The sequence below is a fragment of the Muscardinus avellanarius genome, assembly GCF_963383645.1.
Source record: "Muscardinus avellanarius genome assembly, chromosome: 1".
NCBI lineage: Eukaryota > Metazoa > Chordata > Mammalia > Rodentia > Gliridae > Muscardinus > Muscardinus avellanarius.
Window position 1 is genome coordinate 84,893,882 of NC_137786.1, and position 18,328 is coordinate 84,912,209.

An 18,328-nucleotide genomic window follows, 5' to 3' on the forward strand; every position below is an offset into this window, starting at 1 on the left:
TCATGCAATTTCTAGTGATGGCACTGGATTTGAACTTTTTTGAGTTGTCTTCTATTTTTAAATTTGTTTTATATATTCACATATATTTTGTATTAGGTAAGATTTTGCTCTACAATCCTTGTAGAATAAAATGTGAGTAATTTTGTGAAACTTGAATGTGAATTTTAGCCCCCTACTTTTATTCTACTTAGTTTTTTGGGGGGAGGAAGCAGTATAGACTACGACCTCACTTGGGGTTGTGCAGATATTCAGTGTGTGGACATGGGGGAGAAGATCCAGAGTCCACTGTGATTGTTTTTGCTTACTTTCCTTTTATCAAGTATTGCTGCTTTTCTGTCATTATCCAGGTACTGCTACTCCAGAAAGACTCAGATGTTTTGGTACCGACCACAGGCTCTGCCACATGAATTTTCTTCCCTCTTTTCCAGGTCTCAGGACTTGAAGCCAGATTCCACAGATCTCCAAAAGCTTCCACCATCTCTGGCCTCTGGAAGTGAAGCAAAGTGTGTGAACGTGCACCAGTTAAGAAAGCCTGACTGTCCTGTTTCTGAGCTGGTGTCTCAGAATCTATTCTTTATTGTCTAGAAGAAGACATTTTCTAGAGTAACTGCAAGTCTAGCCTCTGTCTCTTTCTTCCACTGAGACTACCCAGACTAATAAGTAAAAGGTACTTTGATTCCCAAACAAAAGCCTACAAGAGAATTGTTGTCAGAAATCTGTTTCTGCTTCTGAAATCAAAACCTTTTAACAAGTCCCTGAGATAAAAAGAGAATATGATGATGGAGGTTCCTATTTCTAAGGGTCTGGGAACTATAATGCAACCACAGTTGCATTTCTGCTAAGAGTCTCATTTAGGGCTGGGAATAAGACAGAAATGATCATCTCCATAAATTATCTCGCACTATTGCTCTTTATGTGTATTTATCTATTTATTTATAAAGTTTTACACATTTTTTTTTTTTTTTTTGGTGGTACTGGGGGTGGAACCTGAGGCTTTCTACCTCCAGGCTATCCTCCCAGACCTATTTTATGTTTATTTAGAAACAGGGTCTCACTAAGTTGCTGAGAGCCTCACTAGTAGCTGAAGCTGGCTTTGAACTTGTGTGATCCTCCTGTCTCAGCCTCCAAAGGCTGGGATTACAAGTGTGCACCACCACGCCCGGCACACATTTTTATTTTTGAGACAGTCTTGTTCTGCTGCCTAAGCTGGTCACAAACTTACAATTCTACCTCAGCTCATATGCAATTTTATTTATTTATTTTTTGATAATGAGGATTAAACCCAGGTATGTTCTACCTCCAAGATATACCTCTACACCCCCTCCCCCCATTTTTTGTGGCACTGGGGATGGATCCCAGGGGCCTTCTATCTGGGCTACACTCCCAGATCTATTTTAAAGTTTGTTTGGAAACAGGGTCTCACTAAGTTGCTGAGAGCCTCACTAAATCCATAAGTCCATCCTCTTTTAAGCAGAGTCTTGCTAAGGTTTCTGAGAGTATCACTAAATTGTTGAGGTTGATCTCAAGTTTTCAATCCTCTTGTCTCTGCCTCCCAAGTACTAGTATTATACTATGGCAGGCTTCATGTGCAATTTGAAAGGATACAGTTAACCCAGGAAAAAGCCTGGTTTGGTGGTGCACACCTGTAATCTCACTACTTGGGAGTTAGGAGTATCACAAGTTCAAGGCCAGTGTGTGGTAATGTAGTCAGGCCCTGTTTCAAAATAAAAACAAGTAGGGCTGGGGATATAGCTCAGAGGTAGAACTCCTCTGGGTTCAATTCCAGTACTACCAAAAAATAAAAAATTGAGAAGGGATGTTCAATGTGTGACTTTGGTGGTCACTTTCTCTGTCACCCATGATAGATCTAGTTAATTGGTATTTTTATATCAAATGATCTATACCTGCGAATTCTTAATAAAACAGGTAAGTCAGCCAATATTAATGAATTCAAATATCAGAAATTGAGATTCGAACATTCTTACTTTCTGTTCTCTAAAAATTACATAATGTGAAAAATTGTGAAATTTGATGAAGTTGCTAGTGGGTGGGATGGAGTCGAGAGACAAGGTGCAGGAGAGGAAGAAAGAGAAAGCTGGACTGCTTTGAGTTCTGTGTTTGAGAGGGAGCAATCAGAGCCTATCCTCATTGTTAACATGACCTACTCTATTTTGGCATTTCAAGCTTTGTATAGAGCATCTTTGTAGTGTGAGTCCATCCAGGAATTACCAGGCTGTGGGAGACTAATACATCCTAAAGAAACTGATTTTTTTTTTTTTTTTTGTGTGTGTGTGTGTGTGTGGTACTGGCGATGGAGCTCAAGGGCATTCTGTCTCTAAGCTACACCCCCAGCACCCTAGCACTATTTTTTTCTTTATTTTGAAACAGGGTCTCACTAAGTTGCTGAGGCTGGCTACAAACCTGTGATCCTCCTGTCTCACCTTCCCAAATACTGGGATTATATGCATGTGCCACAATGCCTAGCTAGAAACTGACTCATTAATTTTTACAAATTACTTGCTTAAAAATGAGACTGATAGGTAAGAGTTTTCTGGAAAATACATGTTTCTTGATCAACCTATTCTTTGACTTTGGCAAAAACTTCTGTGAATGTAAGTTGATTTCATAAAGCTAATAAAGCTTTTAAAAGAAGTATGAAATTGGGCATGGTTTATAAACTATTTAAAAGATGGATTACACTTGGGCACACATATGTAATCCTAGTATTTGGTTAGCTGAGATAGGAGGATTGCAGTTTGGAGACCAGTCTCAGCAACTTAGTGAGACACTTAGTCACTTAGCAAGGGCCTGTTTCAAAATAAATACATAAAAATAAATAAATAAATAAATAAATAAAGTCTAGAGATGTAGCATGAAAGTAGAATGCTCTAGGGTTCAATCCTCAGTACCAAAAAGAAAAAAAAACATGAAAAAGAGTTAAATGCTCCTAAGTCATAATACCTTCAAGATAAGATAGTATCATGGACTCATCTCTAAGACAGGAAAGTGTGTGCTGAGCAGACTAGAGAAATGAAGTTGTGGATGGCCTGGTGTGAGGGTTCTTCAAAGAAAATACAATTAATGTAAAACAAGGAATCAGCTCACACAGTATTTTGAGGCTGACAACTTCTAGGATTGGAGGGTGATGGTAACCTGGATACTCAGGGAGCCTAAGAGCCCATGGTGTAGTTGCCGGCTGAAGGGCCAGCAGGCTCAAGACCCAGCAAGAGGTTTCAGTGTGAATCCAAGGGCAGAGAGAAGTTCACAGCCTGGTTTAAAGTCCATCCCTAGGAGGAATCTCCCTTGTTGGGGGGGGGGGTCAGCCTCTTTTTTCTATTCAGTCCTTCAGCTTAGGAGGAAGAGGCCTGCTTATCCTAGGGAGGGCAATCTGCTTGACTTGGTCTACTGATTTAAATGTTAACTTTTCCAAACATTCATTTACAGAAACACTCAGAATAACATTTGATTGAACATCTGGACATCCTGTGGTCCAGTCAACTTGACACATAAAATTCACTGTTAACCTGGGGACTTTTTCTTCTGAGAGAATTGAACTGGAGGCAAATAATTTTTTTTTTTTTTTTTTTTTGGTGGTACTGGGGGTGGAACCCAGAGGCTTTTTATCTCCGGGCTATACTCCCAGACCTATTTTTTATATTTTATTTGGAAACAAAGTCTCACTAAATTGCTGAGAGCCTCACTATGTAGCTCAGGCTGGCTTTGATCCCGTGTGATCCTCCTGTCTCAGCCTCCCAAGCACAGGGATTACAAGCGTGCGCCACCATACCCAGCTGGAGGCAAATAAATTTTAATCTCTTGGCTATAGTTTTTATTTATTTATTTTAATTTTTTTTGTGTGTGTTTGGTTCTAGGGATTGAACCCTGGGAGAGCCTACCTCTGAGCTACACCAGTATCCCTACTTTATTATTAAATTTTGAAATAGGATCTTGCTAAGTTGGTGTCAGCCTTACTGAGTTGGCGCGTGTTTAAAATACTATACAGAGTCAGGCATGATGACCCACTGCCGTAATTCTAGTTAATTATAGTACTGGGAAGGTTGAAACAGGAGCATCCCAGGTTGGAGGCCAGCCTCAGCAAGGTCCCTCAGCAACTTAAAGACCCTGCTGCAAAAATAAAAATAAAATAAAAAATAGGGCTAAGGTATAGCTTAGAGGTAGAGTACCTCTAGGTTCAACCTCTAGTACCCCCCACCTCGCACAGATGTCATGCAGAGTGCAGTTTATTTTATATGTGATTTTTGTTTGCCTGAAAGTATTCTAGTAGATTATTCAGGTTCACTAGCATAACAATTACAAATACTTTTCCAGGGTGTTTTTCCACATGACTAATACTCATTTACCAAAAGCTTATTTGATTTCATTTCAGAAGATGACATTATCTGCACTTGTTCAGAAATCCCAAGAGGGCAGTATATACAAAACCTAAAAACACCGTTGCATAATTCACGTGTGTTTATGTGCTTGCAATTTACAGACTATAAGAGCTCAGAGATGTGGCTCAGTGGCAGAGTACTTGCCTAGCATATATGAGGCCCAAGGTTTAATGCTCAGCAATGGAAAAAAACCATATATATCATATAATGTCTCATATATATCAAATTTATATATTTAGTACACATCTGTACCACAGAAATACACACATTTTTGTAAAGGTCCGGTCCCTCCCTTCCCCACGTCAGGGACAGGAGGCAGAACCCCGGAAGCCAGAAGCAGAGATATCGCGAGAATCCAGGTGCCTTAAGACTCCAAACATTGCGAGAGAGACTCCAGAGGTCTCGAGACTACAGATGTCCTGAGAGAACTGGCATGCCTATAAAACGTCGGTACTTCTGATCCACCACGTAACTTAGCGGTGGAGGACAGCAATGACAACTACCTTCAGGAGCCAGCTTCAAATGCTGCAAGGCCATGCCCACAAATCAGACCATGACTGGCGTGTGGCCAGGAGGGCGACTGGAACAGTGTCCTTGGAAAAGCGGTGAGCCCCAGGTGCCTCAATACAGAGGGACCATTCTTCCAGACCAGGCCCCTCCCCTGGCCCTACTTGGCCTGGCCGAAGATTGATGGCTCCCCGATTCCTCAATCTCGATCATCCTTGCCAGCCCAGGGTAACTCTCAAGGTAGTAGATAAGCCAATTGCCATGCTCTACAGGCCCTCTTTAATAGGACAAAATTGTTCTGCCTGAGGCTCAGGCTGGAGATAATCATTAGCCTAATACATAATTCCCTACATGTGGGACCTATGGCATTTAAGCATTTCCTAGGCCTCTTGTTTTTTCTCTCCTGCAACAACTGATTAGTAAAGTCAGTGCCTCCTGTTCAACTTGAGAGGCTGTTTCTCCCCACGGAGGCCTTCATTCCTCCTTTCCTACCAACCACATAAGGGGACACTTGCCAGGACAGGACTGGCAAATTGACTTCACCCATATGCCATCTCACAAAAACTAAAATATCTTCTTATCATGGTCGATACTCTAACAGATTGGGTAGAGGCTTTTCCCTCAAAGGAGAAGACGGTCAGCACGGTGGCCAAAGTTCTATGCTCAGACATCATCCCTCGGTATGGACTCCCAAATTCCTTACAGTCTGAGAATGGACCTTATTTCTAAGGTTACTCAACAGGTGGCACAAGCCCTTGGAATTTCTTGGGAGCTCCACATTCCATATCGACTACAGTCAACAGGAAAGGTAGAAAAGATGAATGGGATTCTTAAAAATCACCTAACAAAACTCTGGAGCTGCGGGTGTTGTGGCCTGAACTCCTACCACTGGCTCTGGCCCCTCGAAGTCCCACCCTCATGAGCCTTAAGTGACATTTGAAAGTAGCTTTGGATGCTTGGTAAGAATTTATAATTTTTTTTCTTTTTTTTCTTTGTTTTTTTGATGGAAAAGACAAGCAACGGAGAGAAAACAGAACCAAATTTAATTGGCCCTGGTGTAAAGTTCAGCTTCTTATATTCTATAGCTATGTACTTTTAAGAAAATATTAACAATCTTAGCGATAACCTAGTTTCTATTTTATCAACCCATTGTATAAACTCTGGAATCAAAACTAATTATACAAAGAGAGTTAAAACTAGACCAGTAGGGATGTGAATTTAAACAATAACAAAATCACAAAGTAGTTCTCACATTTTCCAATTCATCTCTGGAAAATGCATTATAAACACATTGCATTTTCCCACAGGAGCCTGTAACTGAGACTGCATTCCTGCTCATTACTCCCCACCAAAAAGTCATGGGTGGGCCAGCAACACATTATAAAAGCAGAGATAAAATGTTAAACCTATATCAACTTAATAATGAGGTTATTTTATAAGTGCTATCACATAAATAAGTGTTTTCTCTGTGTTTATGGAGGTCCCTGTGCATTCTAATTTTAATCTATTTACTCAAATAGATTTGATTAATAGCTACTATAGTCTATGTACTCTGGGGAATATAAATGGAAAGATGTATCATTCAGAAATGCAAAGAACTTACAAAGTAGAGCAAAGGTGGCTACACCTAAAATAAAAATGCTAGTTACAACAATTCTTTCTTTTTTTTTTTTTAACTACAACATTTGAGACTGGCTTTGGAGACTGGTATGACCAGCCAGTTTAAAACCACCCAGAAAAGTTTCATCAATGACTTATTCTGACTTATTCTATTCAACTTCTTTGTAACAATCAGACATATTTTAAAATTATCTGGTTCACTTTATTATAAGCTCTCAAATTTATTTATTTCTTTATTTATTGAACTCAAAGGCATTCTACTTTTGAGCAACATAGCAAATCTTTATTTATTTTTTGATTTTGAAAGGAGGCCTTGCTAAATTGTTGAGGCTGGCCTGTAGCCTATGGCCCTCCTGTTTCAGCCTCCCAAGTACTGTGATTACAGGTGTGCACTCCTAAACATAGCTTGTTTGTTCTTTTAAAATTTAGATAGTGCAGCATTTACTTAAAGTTATAACAAAGTATCTACATCCTGATAGGGTGAAGTGAGGTTTTCTTCTTACTTCTGGTTTTATCTTTGGGTCTACCTTTGTTATCTGTACCCACTTCAAACATAATGGACAATCTGAAAGAAAAATTGAAGAAAGGGGTTTTCAAGGAGAGACAAGAAGACTTCTTAAGTCACATGGGAACGGTTGGGAAGCACAAGACTTTCTTAGGTGGTCTGGCTCCTTTTTCTTTCCTTCTTAGCCTAGAGAAGGATTCTTGAACTAATTGCCTATGAGAACTACAGACTGAACAAGTAAGGTGGTGAGAAATATAGTTCAGGTGTCAAGTAGGCAGATTTGAATAAGCAAATATACAAAATGCACTGGGTAAAAATTGCAATTTTTGGTATTTTTAAATTAACAAAGTTATAGCTCAGACTTACTGTTATGCACTCTAAATACTTTCTGTTTTTAAAAGGAGGAAGTTTATTTTTATTTATTTTTATTTTTTTTATTTTTTTACTGAAAGTAAATGGTATACACTTAAACTGTACTTGGTGCCCCCCCATTTTCCCTCCCCCCTTCCAACAATATATGCCCAGGGTAACCATGCTATAGTCATATTTTTACACATATTCGGAAATAGCCCCTTATTAATCAAGTTCAGCCTTTTTCCTCTTCTAGCTTTCCATTCAAACTTTGCTGAGATTTCCCTTCCATTATCTGGAGTCCCTCTGGTATCCCTAGTGCTCCCTAGTTTGGGCATATTAGAGGAAACATATGTCCCTTCTCTTTCTGTGCCTTGCTGATCTCACTTAACATAATGCTCTCCAGGACTTTCCATCTTCTTATGAATGACATGATTTTGTTCTTCTTTATAGCTGAATAGAATTCCAATGTGTGTATTTCCCATAATTTTGAAAAACATTCATCTGTTGATGGGGACCTAGGTTGTTTCCATATTTTGGCTATTACAAATTGTGCTGCTATGAACATAGGTATGCATATGTTGCTGTAGTCCTCTGATTTCAACCCCTTTGGAAAAATACCCAGGAGTGGTAGAGCTGGATCATATGGTGGATCTATTTCCAGTTTTCTAAGGAATCTCCACACAGTTCTCCATAGTGGCTAAACTAGTTTGCATTCCCACCAACAGTGTAAAAGAGTTGCTCTTTCCCCACATCCTCACCAGAATTTGTTGTTATTTGATTTCTTTATGTTTGCCACTCTGACTGGGGTTAGATGGAATCTTAGCATAGTTTTGATTTGCATCTCCCTGATGGCTAATGATGAAGAACATCTTTTCATGTATCTATTAGCCATTTGTATCTCTTCTTTGGTAAAGTGTCTATTCAATTCAATTGCTTCTTTCTTTCTTTCTTTCTTTCTTTCTTTCTTTCTTTCTTTCTTTCTTTCTTTCTTTCTTCTTTTTAGTGGTACTGGGGTTCCTGGAAGCCCTTCTACCTCCAGGCTTCACTCCCAGACCTATTTTTTATATTTTTTTATTTGGGAACAGGGTCTCTTAAGGTAGCGAGGTTGGCTCCGAACCAGCGTGATCCTCCTGTCTCCGCCTCCCAAGCTTGGGGATTACAAACCTGCGCCACCACGCCCAGCTCAATTGCTGATTTCTTGATTGAGTTGTTTGTTTTACTAGTGTAGTCTTTTGAGCTCTTTGTAAATTCTGGATATTAGCCCCCTATCGGAGTGGTGACTGGTAAAGATCTCCTCCCATTCTGTAGGCTTCCTCTTTAGGTTCTTGATGTTTGCCTTTGATGAGAAGAAACATTTTAGTTTGATGCCATCCCACTTGTTAATTCTTGCTTAATTTCCTGAGCTTTGGAGGTTTTGTTGAGAAAGTTGCTGCGTGTGCCTATATGTTGTAGTGTTGAGGCTATGCCCTCCTTTAATAACTTCACAGTCTCAGGTCTAATTTCTAAGTCTTTAATCCATCTCTAGTTGGTTCCTGTGCATGGTGAGAGGTAAGGATTTAATCCCATCTTTCTACAAATGGATAGCCAGTTTTCCCAGCACCACTTGTTGAAAAGGCTGTCTTTTCTCCAGCATATGAGTTTGGCCCCTTTGTCAAAGATTAATTGACTATAGGTGTGTGGATTTGTTTCTGTATCTTCTATTCTGTTCCACTGGTCAGTATACCTGTTATTGTGCCAGTACCATGGTGTTTTTACTACTATTGATCTATATTATAATTTGAAGTCTGGGATTGTGATGCTTCCTGTGTGATTCTTATTGCTGAGAATTGCTTTGGCTATACTGGGTCTTTTCTTTCTCCATATAAATTTCATGATTGATTTTTCTAGGTCTGTGAAGAATATTGTTGGTATTTTAATGGGAATTGCATTGAATCTTTAGGTCACTTTTGGCAAAATGGTCATTTTGATGATATTTATTCTGCCTATCCATGAGCACGGGAGGTCTTTCCATCTTCCAAGGTCTTCTTCATTTTCTTTCTTTAATGTTTTGTAGTTTTTGTTGTAGAGGTCTTTTACATCTTTGGTTAGGTTTATTCCTAGGTATTTTATTTGTTTTGAGGTTATAGTGAATGGAATGGATTGCTTTATATCTTTCATTGTGGATTCATTGTGGATTCATTGTTGGTGTAAAGAAAAGCCACTGATTTCTTTAGGTTGATTTTGTATCCTGCAACTTTGCTGAATTTGTTAATCAGCTCCAAAAGTCTTTTGGTTGAGTCTTAGGGTCTTCTAGATAAAGGATCATGTCATCTGCAAATAAGGATAATTTTAATTCCTCTTTTCCTATTTGAATTCCTTTGATTTCCTTCTCTTGTCTTTTTGCTGTGGCAAGAGTCTTGAGGATTATATTGAAAAGGAGTGGTAATAGTGGGCATCCTTGTCTTGTTCCTGGTTTTAGAGGAAATTCTTGCAGTTTTTCCCCATTCAATATAATGTTGGCTTTGGGTTTGTTGTATATTGCCCTAATTATGTTGAAGTACTAACAAGAGGAAGTTTAAAGTCAGGGGCATTCTACCTCTGAGCTACACCCCTAGCCATTTTTATTTTTTAACTTTGAAACAGGTCTCACTAAATTGTTAATGGACTTGATAGGGTTCTGAAGCTGGCTTTTAACTTGTGATCCTCCTGTCTCAGCCTCCAAAGTGCTGGGATAATAGGCATGTGCCAACATGCCTCGGTAAGAAGCACTATTTTAGAGATTCTTTCTTATGTGTCCAAGAAATAAATACTTACTATCTCAGTTCAGTAATGACCATTTGGTTCAGTTAATACATTGAGAAGTCAGTAAATAAGACATTTTTTATTGGACTTTAGCTTTTTCTGAAGTGAAACTTTATGGCCAGCTAATTTTCTACAGGCCCACTTTCATCCTATAGCTTGTTCATTTGTTTAAATCAAATAATAGAATTTCCACTTCATTTTTTTCTAACTGAAACCACAGCCAGTGTTTACTCACACTTGTTCATCTTTGCAAATGAAACAATTATATGTTTCAATTTTTTCCTGCAACATCTTTACACATTTTTCATATCATTATAAATAATGGGTATTACTAAGTTATAATTATTATATTATTATTATTATTATTTTGATAATGGGGATTGAACCCAAGAATGTCTACCTCTGACCTATATCCCCAGCCCCCTTTTTTTGTAGTATTGGGGATGGAAGCCAGGGGCATTTTACCTTTGAGCTATACCTCCAGCCTTAATTTTTATTCTTTCTTTGGAAACAGGGTCTCACTGAGTTGCAGAGGGCCTCATTAAGTAGCGGAGGCTGGCCATGAACCATTATCCTCCTGTCTCAGCCTCCTGAATGCTGGGATTAGAAGCACGTGCCACCATGCCTGGCTCCCCCAGCCCTTTTTATTTTTATTTTTGAAACACTGAATTCATTGTGATTGGAGGAAGTACTATTGATTTATGTAATCAGAGGATTTGGTATTGGCAGCAACCATGGACAAGGTGTATAATGATGGTCAGAACTGCATAAGAAGGGGTTTATACATAGGGAATCGGGTCTAGGAAAATATAGATTCAGGAAGGCCAACCACAGGATGGTTGTCTTTGGAAACAAACAGGCCTTGTTTCTACTTCCTTTTCTGCTACTTATTATTAATGCAGATTTGGCAATTAACCTCTTTTAGTATCTCAGAGTGTTGTAAAAATTCAATAAGCTTAAAATACTTGTAACAAAGACAATCAATAAACTCCAGGGTGGTGGCCAGTCTCTGAGCTGTCACCTATGACTCCACCTTGAGACCTTGTGTCATCTCTTCCCATGTTGTATCTGAGTTTTTCTACATGACAATAAAGTACCATAGAAGCATTCCTCTTGATATCGGGTGATTAAACATTTATAGCTTAATTTGGGTTTCTCTCTCTCTTGTCACTTGCCAGGGGAAAGCCATGTTGTATGCAGCCCCATGGAGAGGCCCATTGAGCGGGTAACTGAAGCTTCCCACCAAGAGCTCAGTGCTGGAGCTTATAAGTAGATCCTCTAGACCCAATCCAGGCTTAGACAACTGCATCCTCAGGTGACACTTTGAGTGCACCCTTATTAGACTAGCTGATCAAAGAACACTGAGTTAAGCTGCTCTGAATTTCCTGAGCTGCTTAAGCTATGAGATAAATACTGCTTTAAGTTACAACTCTTGGGTTAATTTGTTATGCAGCAATCAATAACTAATGTATGTAGCTATCATTTTGAAGATCATGAACGTGAAGGTTAAAATTTAAACTGAGTTGCTTGGGAGGCTGAAACGTAACGATTGCAGATTCAAGGCCAGCATGTGGTCATTTAGTGAGACTGTGTTTCAAAATAAAAATAAAAATATAATAAGGACTAAGGGTTTAGCTCAGTGGTAGAACATCCCTTAATTCAATCTCCAGCCAGACACACACACACACACACACACACACACACACACACACACACTCTCTCTCTCTCTCTCTCTCTCTCTCTCTCTCTCTCTCTCTCTCTCTCCACTAAGTTGGGGCCAAGAATAGGGAATGAGAATTTTAAATGGACCCAGGGATTAGAGAGAAAGTTAAGGGCTGATATCCTAAGCCAGTTTATATACTTTGTCATCTCTTGGAAAACTATAAGCCAGGGTTCCAATTGGTATGGTGTGAAACACATATAGATATTTTGAGATACTGATCTCTCTCAGCCCACTGGGTGCTTTGATAAGGTCTGAGGAGGCTGGGTTAGGATTAGACTATGTGATTTCTAAAGTCCCTTTCACTCATAATAATTTGTGAATTTAAAAATCATAGAATGAATGCACAGGTGGGTGACAGCATTGTAGTGAAATGAAGGGCAGCTGGAGCAACTGTATTTTCAAGCTCAAAAATTTAAACTAGACACATAATAATCGTTCATAATATTTGAACTTTAAATAATTGCTATGGACATTAAAAGCCTTGATTCTCCAGTACAGTAGTAGAAGGGTATTGGGGGAGGGATCTAGAGTGGGGAAAATGAGGATTGAGGAAGGGAACAGTTCAAATAAAGTTATGTCCATACAAGAAGGTTTTGCTACCAATCTCACAAACACGTATGGGTAGGGTGGGCAGGGAGGGCATACAGGGGGAAATACCCTAAGTGCTGTGTGCATGTTTGTTTGTAGAACAAAAACCAGCTAACCAAACAAAAACTTGGTTCCCCAGGCTATCCAGGTATCTATTGCATATTAACACTAGCACTTTTGGAAAAGTGAGAAATGCCTGTGATTATACCCATAACATTTTATTAAGTGTTATGCTAAATTCTGTGTCCTATATTGTGAGAATGTATTTGAATCTCTCTCTCTCTCTCTCTCTCTCTCTCTCTCTCTCTATATATATATATATATATATATATACCTCCACGTACACCTGCATGTTATATTTGTACAATACACATATACATTTATGCAGCTATCATGCTAAAAATTAGACACTATGTATGAAAAAATTAATTTGCTTAAAAACATTAATAGTATTAAAATTTATTTTTTACTTATAATATTACCTATTATGTAAGTAAAATAACCTTTGTGGAAATGAAAGAACACATTGCTGAAAATTCTGGAGGATCAGTAAATAAAGTTTAGGGAGACAATCAAAGGGCTCTAAGTAAAAAATGATACTTCATTCAGATCAAGCAGGTAACTTCATCTTCGCTCCTGGTCCTATTAGTATGGTTTAAAAAAATGTTGCAGAACTGCCAGCAGAGGTCCTCAGTCCCATAGTTTATCAACTTTTATTGAAAACCCTCTCTACTGTGTAACAAACTAGTTCCAGGGGCTCAGGTGCTTACTTGATATAACTAATCACAACGAATACCTTACAGGTTTAAACTATTAATTGAGAGTAATGCATTTAAATTAAAAATACAATTAATAGATACACCAGTGTATAATATGTTGGGAAATATTATATAGATATAAAAGAACAAAGGAGCAAGGGAATAAAATGCAATTTGCATATATATAATTTTAAACTGCAATTATTTTTATAGTGCTGAGGATAGAACCTAGGGGCATTCTCCCTCCAGGCTACACCTCCAGCCCTATTTTATTTTTTTATTTTGAAACAAGGTCTCACTAAGTTGCAGAGGGCCTCATTGAGTTGCTGAGGCTGGGCATGAACCTGTCATCCTCCTGTTTCAGCCTCTCAAGTACTGGTATTAAAAGTGTGCACCACCATGCCAGGCTTAAATTGCAAATTTCAAACAATAGTTTTCAGAAAAATGTAGCAGCTGAAGGTGAAGAATGTTGAAAAAAGAAGGCCATTCTGTGTGGGTCTCATTTTTTGCCTTTCAGGTTTGTTCTCTTCCCTGTTTGAACTATTGTTCTACTTTGGGATAAAAAAAAATAAAAGGGCTCATATAGGATTTTCTTTAGGCAAAATTTTTGAAAAACTTGAAAGTGTGTTTTCTAATTAAAGATGAACTTTAAAGAAGGAAACGAATAGAAATAACTGATAGATAATGGTATCGGAAATAATTAGGTAGTGCTTTTGAGTTGTCTATTTCCCTCATTACTAGTGTGTGTGTGTGTGTGTGTGTGTGTGTGTGTGTGTGTGTGTGTTAGTGTGAGATATCATTGTGATTATCTTAAAAAGAAAATTCAGTAGGATGACCACCAGAGAAATTTGGGTATATTTTTCTTTTCTTTTTTTTTTTTTTTTTAAGCTGATGAAAATTGAACCTAGGGCATTCTATCTCCAAGTTACATCCTCAGCCCTGTTTTTGTTTTGAAACAGGGTTTCACTAGGTTTCTGAGAGTCTTGCTTCATTGCTGAGACTGTCCTGGAACCCATGAACTTCCTGTCTCCCAAGTATTGGGATTACTGGTGTGTGCCATCACATCCAGCTTGCGCATTTCTCTTGATAGAGCTTATTAGTTTTCTGGTGTTGTGTTAGAGTTAGTTGACAATATATGTAAGATACCCCAAATCAACATTTAATCAGAAAAAGAAAGGAAAACTCTAAGACAATAGGGCTTCGGTTGTCTAGGTCTGGTTTGTCTTCCTACTCTATGGAATGTCTGGAGGGTGTGGCTGTTTGTAAAGAGGAGTGCCAGGGAGGTCTGGGGAAGAGGTGTGACCAGATGCCTCAACATGGACCCATGTGCCTGGCTGATGGAGTAGGTATCTTAGGGCCATGAAGCAATACACTGGAAGCTAAATGAAAAAAAAGGAAGCATGCTCAGGTCTGAAATTGTGATTAGTAATCTCAAAGTAAGATGGGCATGGTGGTGCGTGCTTGTAATCCCAGGAGCTGGGAGGCTGAAACAGGAGAGCCACAGGTTTGGGTCCAGCCTCAGCTACTTAGTGAGGAGGCCCTCGGCAACTTAGTGAGACCCTTTTTCAAAATAAATAATAAAAAATAGGGTTGGGTTATAGCTGGGAGGCAGACTGCTTCTGGGTTTAATCCTTAGTATTGCAAAAAGAAAACCCAAAAACCTGAAAGTAGAAGGAGAGCACTGCTAAGCACCTATCTTCTCATTGTTTTTAATTCTTCTTGGGGCTGTTTGTTTGTTTGTTTGTTTATTTATTTATTTATTTATTTATTGTGTGTGGGAATTGAACTCGAGGGCATTCTGCCTGTAACATATATCCTCAGCCCTTCTTTTTTACTTTTATTTGTAAATGATCTCACTAGGTTGATTAATGTCTTACTATTTGCTGAGATTGTCCTCAAACCTGTTATCCTCCTGTTTCAGCCTCCTAAGTACTGAGATTACAAGCAGGTGCTACCATGCCCAGCTATTTATTTATTAATTTTAGTGGCCACTGGTTGCATTGATAATTGGAGAATCAAATAGAAACAAACCAATAGTGGAGATGTGGGAGACATTTTTTATTGGTATGTATTAATTACACAGAAGGGTGGGTTTTGCTGTGACATATTCACACGTGCCTATAACAAACTGTGATCAATTTTACTCCCCTATACCTCCACTTAACTTCCCCTTTATCCTCCCCTTGACCCCCTTGCACACTAATAGTCTCCCTTCTGCATTTATGATATCCTCCCTGCCTCAGCTTCCACATTTGAGATGAGGCACACATCATTTATTTTCATCTATTTCCCTGCAAATGATATACTTTGATTTTTTTTCCTTGTGGTTTAAAAATACTCCATGTAGCCAGGCATGGTGATACATGCTTGTTATCACAGTACTTGGGAAGCTGAGACAGGAGGGTCGTAGGTTCAAAACAGTCTTAGCAAGTACTGAGACTTTCATCAACCTAGCTAGATTTTGTTTCTAAATAAAATTAGAATACCATTGGGTAGTTCAATCCCCAGTCACACACACACACACACACAAAAACAAAAAACAAAACAAAAAAAAACAACCCACAACCACAACAAAAAACCCCCAAAACCAAAATCCAAAAACCAAAATCTAAAAATCCTATTATGTATACATATCACTTTTTCTTAATTGATTCTTTATTGATTCATCTGTTGATGGACACCTTATCCTGATTCCATACTTTGGCTATTGTCAATAAGGCTGTGATAAACACAGGTATACACGTATTTCTAAAGTATGATGACTTTAATTATTTGGACAAATGCCAAAGAGTGATACAATTGGATAATATAATAGTTCTAATTTTTAGTTTTTTGAGAAACTTCCACATTGACTCCCAAAGTGGCTTAGTAATTTACACCCCTATCAAGAGTGCAGAAGAGTTCACCACCTTAGCCAGGTGTGATGGTGAACTCCTGTAATCACAGTACTTGGCAGGCTGAGACAGAGGCTCTCAGGTTCAAGGCCAGTCTTAGCAGCTAAGTGAGATTCTCAGCAACTTAGTGAGGCCCTGTTTCAAAATAAAAAGTCAAAAGGGTTGGGGCTGTAGCTCAGAGATAGAATGCCCTTGGATTCAATCCCCATTACAAAAAAAAAAAAAGCTATTTGTATTCTTGAATGCTTTCCATTTTGAATTGGGTAATATGGAATCTCAGTATAGTTTTGATTTGCATTTTCCTGATGGCTATCGATGTTAAATATTTTTTTCATGTAATTGTTGGTCATTTATACTCCTTTTGTGAAGTATCAGTTCAGTTCATTTGCTCATTTATTTGTTGAATTTTGTTTACATGTTGAGTTTTTTTTTAATTAACTTTATCTATTTTGATATTAATGCTCTGTTGGAAAAATAGTTTGCAGAGATTTCTCTCCCATTCTGTAGGCTCTCTCTTAATATACTTGATTATTTCCTTTGATATGAAGGGCTTTATAATTTGATACCATCCCATTTATGGATTCTTGGTATTATTTTTTAAAAAATCTTTTATTTTTTATTTATTTTATTTATTTATTTTTGTGGTACTGGGGGTGGAACCCAGGGGCTTTTCTATTTTCGGGCTACACACCCAGACCTATTTTATACTTTATTTGGAACTGGGTCTCATTAAGTTGCTGAGAGCTTCACTAAGTAGCTGAGGCTGGCTTTGAACCTGTGTGATCCTCCTGTTTCAGCCTCCCAAGCGCTGGTATTACAAGTGTGTGCCACCACGCCCCGCTTCTTGGTATTATTTTTGAGCTACATGTGTTCTACATGGGGAGTTGTTGCCTGTGTCCGTATGCTGAAATGTTGCTCCTTTTTTCCCCTGCTGTTGCAGTCTTATACTTAAATCTTTGATCCATTTTGAATTAACTTTTAAACAGGTTGAGAGATAGGGGTCTAGGTTTGTTCTTTTACACATACAAAAAATTCTTGGCTTTTCTGAAAGGTTGATCTAGAAGATTCTAAGAATCTATAAAGAGTAAGTAGATTTTAAGACTTTTTTTAAAGAGAAAAAATGAGTGACAATTAAACTCATGGTAGCTCCTTGAGTAAGTAATTCCACTGTTTGAAACTGCTTATTTTACTGTCTTTCATATCTTAACCAAAAAAAGGAATGAAGTGATAAAACTATAATGGTGGGATAATAGCCATTTTTATAATTTGTAATAATAATTTTATTATTTATAACTGATTTATAATATGTTTATAATATGATATTTATAATTTGTCGTTACTTGCAATCTGCTTGTTTTGTGACTGCTCATTTTCTTTCTAAAGAGAGGTCTCTCAAATATATTAATTTTCACTTATGAAGGATATAATATGCATGAATACACATGGAGGTAGTTAGCAGAGGCTTTGGGATGTTTTAAAGATATTTGGAGGTAGTTGCAGTGTTTTACTAATGCAAATGTTCATGTATATAGCACAACATTTTCCCCATGAATTAAAATGCTTTGGGGGTATAGGTAATTTATCAATTTTTGTATTTTTAATCCTTTGTTATATTTTGACATATTCCAGTATATCCAATGTTTCTGTGAACCATATTTAGACCTATAAATGGGAATAGATAGATCTAAAGATATTTGTTACCCAAGTAAAAGTAGAAGTTATAATAGGAAATTCTTAAATAACATTGCAAAGAGTTATATAAAAACTCATAAAACATATTTGTCATATACATGTTAGATCTTATAGTATACTCAATTATATTATAAAATCTTTAGAATTATTTTATTTTGCAGTACTGGGGATTCAACCCAGGGGCATTCTACCTGTGAGCTACACCCCCAGCCCTATTTTTTATTCTTTATTTTGAAACAGGGTCTCAGTAAGTTGCGGAGGGCCTCATTAAATAGCTGGGTTTGGCCACAAACCTGTGATTCTCCTGTCTCAGCCTCTTAAAGTACTGTGATTACAAATGTGCACCACCATGCATGGCTGTTAGACTATTTTATTAGATTTGGAAGTTCTAATATGTTATTTTGCAGTTATACTCATATATATTTTAAATCATCTCTTTATGGAAAATGAATCTATACATTTTATGATTCACCTTGTGGTGAGTTTCAACTTTTTGGCTGGTGTGCTAATCT